This window comes from Arachis ipaensis, chromosome B09, assembly GCF_000816755.2.
Source record: "Arachis ipaensis cultivar K30076 chromosome B09, Araip1.1, whole genome shotgun sequence".
Classification (NCBI taxonomy): Eukaryota; Viridiplantae; Streptophyta; class Magnoliopsida; order Fabales; family Fabaceae; genus Arachis; species Arachis ipaensis.
In genome coordinates, this window is record NC_029793.2 from 103384676 (window position 1) to 103389070 (window position 4395).

Consider the following 4395-nt stretch of genomic DNA (forward strand, 5'->3'; position numbering starts at 1 on the left):
TAATGCTTTTAATTTAATTTAGATTTATTTTGCTTTGCTTTGGTTAATAATTGGTAACACTTGAGTTGTCAAACTCAGCAGTTGATTGAGATTTGGGAATTGTTGGTTGATTTGGATCGCTCTAAAGCTAGTCTTTCCACAGGAGTTGACTAGGACTTGAGGATCAAATTGATTAATCCACTTGACTTTCCTTTATTTAGTAAGGGTTAACTAAGTGGGAGAGATAAACAATTCTCATCACATCTGATAAGGATAACTAGGATGGGATTTCCAATTCTCATACCATGCAATGGTTTTTATGATAATTATGATTTAATTTCCTGCCAATTTATTTTCCTGTTCCCTATTTCAAAAACCCAAATTTCTACCTTTTCCATAACCAATAATAAATCATACTTCCCTACAATTCTTTGAGAAGACGACCCGAGGTTTAAATACTTCGGTTATAAATTTTATTGGCTTTTGTTACTTGTGACAACCAAACTTTTGTACGAAAGGATTCTCTATTGGTTTAGAAACTATACTTACAACGCGATTAATTTTATAAAAATTCTTTACCGGCAGCGAATCCAGTTCATCAAAATGGCGCCGTTGCCGGGGAATTGCAAACGTGTGCCTTATTATTCATTATTGTAAATATTTTATTTTTCTTATTTATTTATTTTTATTTTTGTTTTTAATTTTTATTAGTTATTATGAGTTCTCACCCCCGTCGCTTTGAGTTTGGTTCCAATGTTGTTGCAAGGAATGGAAATTATAACAGGAACAGTCAAAACAAACAGAGATGGACGGAGCCACGAGGATCTGATCAACCCTTTAGGCAACAACACCTTCCAAGGTACCATGGAAGACGACCATTCAATAATGCATGTCGAGGCAATAGTTATGGTAGACCCCTTCATGACAACCATCACCCACCAAATTACTACGGTCAAGAGCAATTCCGAGGTGCGTACCAAGATGATAGATATGGTGGACCCTCTTATTATTACCAACAAGCCCCATCATATACCTATGAACCACCTCATCAACATAACTATGAACCACCACACTCACAAGCCACCTACCAACACTCACCTCCATATGACCCTAACCCATATCCACCCCAATTCCAATCCAATTACTCCCAAGAACCACCACTCCCCTATGTACCATGTCCATATCCATCGACCCAAGAATCACGGGAGCGTCTCAAGGAAACAGTGGAAAAATTTCATGCAACCCTTCACCAACTGGAGCAAGTAATTAATCGATTACCTTCCCGATGTTTGGACACTCAAGGAACCCCCATGGCTTCATGTGGACAATCTAATGAAGAACGTAGCATGAAGGAGATACTAGAAACTCCAATGGATAGTAAGGAGCATGACTTTGTACTGGAATAAGTGGAGGAAGCTGAAATTATCGAAGAAGAAGAATTGGTTGAAGACTTGGGAGATGCGGAACGTCCATGGGAAAGCCCAGTCATAGAGCCCTCTTCTAAGGAGTTTGAATTTGTTATTGAGGAGGGTGTACAACCTCCAAAGTATATCATGGTTGAAGACTTTGAAGGGGATGATCAAGAGATGGATTCAATCATTGATGAATTCTTATCTACATTTGAATCCTCTCCCATTGGACTTGACATGGAGACTAAAGAAGAAGAAGCACAACTGATGAGTATTTTGAGCTGTCCTACCAAGTAACCGAGCCTGGCTTGAGTATTTATATGATGCCCAGTCTCGCTCAGGTAAACTCCTTCTGCGAATGCCCTTTGCTCGTCCAATAGTTCTGCCTGTTCTATTTGTCTTCGATGCATCTCATGTATATGTGCACCTTGATGTGCTTGGATGTTGATTAGCCTCTGGATGGATTCTTGTTGCTCATTTTGCCTGTGTTCCATCCTGTGGAATGTTTCACTCCATTGTTGTCCTTAACTCAGTTGCTGACCCATCATTTGCTTTTGCCACTCCCCTTGTTGAGTCATCCATCTTGAGAGTGACTCCTCTTGCTGCCCCATCATCTGTAGTTGAAGCTCTCTCTGTGCTCCTTGGCTTTCCAAATATTGTCGAGATAGCCCATCAATAGCTTCCTGCAATTGGTGCATATCCAAGGTGGCTGGTGCTTGCCCCTCTACGACTTGTCCTTCTACTACTTGAGGGACCGGTCTCTTCCTTTGCTTCCGTTGAGGCAGGGGGGATGCGGTAGCATGCATTCGTCGAACGGTTATTGGAATGCCCTCTTTTATCCACACGGGGTCCTCATCTTCAAACACCACCCCAGCTTTCTTGCATAGTCGGTAAATAGTGCTGGGGTAACCTAACGTTCCCTTTGAGTCACTTTTCTCTGCCATTTTTCTAATGCCTTCTGCTATGAGTTCATGAACCTTGATCTCTCCTCCTTTGAGTATACAGTGCACCAGTGTGGCTCTCTTGAGATTTACCTCCGAGTTGTTCGCAGCTGGGAGGATGAACCTCCTTACAATTTCGAACCACCCTTTTGCTTCCGGGGTGAGATCTGCTCTCTTGATGAACCTTGGTCTCCTATCTGCATATCTTTCCCAGTCAGCTTTTGGTACACAAATGTCTTGCACAATCTAGTCATGATTAGGGTTGTTGTCCATTCTTGAATGATAACTCTCTTCTTCAAACGGTATGGACCACAGCTTTAATGCCCTCATGACACTCATGGGACCAAAATCTACAATCTTTCCTCTCACAAAGCTTGTATATGACTCATCTGCCTTATCATATCGGACCGCGTTTGCATAAAACTCTCTTATAAGATTTGCATTTACCTTAATGACCGGATTAGTGAGGAGCTCCCATCTTCTCTTTTCTACCTTCTTTGTGATTTTGGGACACTCAGTTTTTCTAACTTGAAATTCCAGCTCATAAATAATCTCCTTATCCACCATCCACCCGTATTGCGATGCATGGTGCAAGCTTCTAAATCTCTTTTCATCATACGGGTGTTGCTCCATAGGTTCCTTTCTCTTCCTTCTTTTAGAGCTCGAAGATGCCATGAATGAGGGTTAATGTGTGAAGTTGGCAAGGGTGTGGAGACTTTTGGTTGTTTAGGGTTGAGTGCAATGGATGGAGTGAGGGAGAATGTTTTTAAAAGGTTAGGAAATGCTTTGTTCCGAAATGGATAAGTGTGAAGAGTGGGTGTGGAGTGTGAAGCTAGGGCACGGAACAAGGATTACTTATATAGAGAGGTTGTGAGTGAAGGGAGGGTATGGATTGATGGAGTGGTTGCTTTGATGGACGGTTAGGGTTGTGCATGGAGAAGGGACAAGGATCATCACTTTATGAGGGTTATTGGTTCGGTCTTCAGGGGTCTCTTTTTTTTTTCAATGTTGCATGGAAATATTTTCCAATGTGTTCCCTTTTGAGAACAAGTGTGTAGTCCCTCTTCATGAAGTGGCCGAACCCTTCTCATTTAGTTGTCCAATCAATCTCCTTCAATGTTCCTCTCTTTTTCCCTATAAAGATAAAATAAGAAAAGTAAGAATTAATATTATAAAAAAAATAATTTAAACTTTACGGCTAGAATAATAAAAAGAAGAAAAGATTAGATTGTTTATTCATGAATTCTAACTAACTGTGTATCCTTATATGCACATTGGTGACACCATGGGGTGACACCAAACTTAGTTTGGAGCACTGTGATGAAAAGTTCTGTTCAAAGCTCCAAGACTAGCATGCTCTCAGCTGCATTCATACTTTCTTGGCACGCTTTGAACACCAAACTTGTTCTTCACTATATACTGCAATATAAGAATTTCACCAAGTGTTTGTCAAGTTTGGGTTAGGATTCATGAATATTGACTTATTCACTATTTTCTAAAAGTATATAAAACATGTGTTGCCTCCCATGAAGCGCTTCTTTAGCGTCACTAGCTTAACGTTTCTCCCTCATCAGGGTGGTTGGTAATGCTTAAAGTCCTCCCCTCTTGCTGTGGACTTATATCCATTGGTTGTATCAATGATCTCTACATGTTCCAAGGAGAGAACTCTGTTGATAGTGAAGACCTTAGGTAACTGAGATGGTACAGTGGGGAGATTAGGGGGGATATCTGGGAAGTAAGCTGAGATCACTTTATCCCCTGGAGAGAAGTCCTCTGTAGGGATCTTCTTGTTCCTCCACCCCCTTGGTACCTTCTTCTTTGTCCCTTTTGATGTTGCCTTGCTCTTTGTGACTTCTTCTTCTAAGGGAATTTTATTGTTGTCTCCACATGTCTCTGGTGGTTTAGGTTCCTCCAGCTTTTCCTTGAGCTGTGACAACTGCTTATTTCCTTATTCATCAACCAAGGGCTTTCCCAGGTGGGCTGGTTGTGCTTCAGTGCTTGCTTCCTCTATCAGCATCTCATTATGATCATTGCTTGGTTCTTTGTTTTCTTGGTCTGCTTCTTGT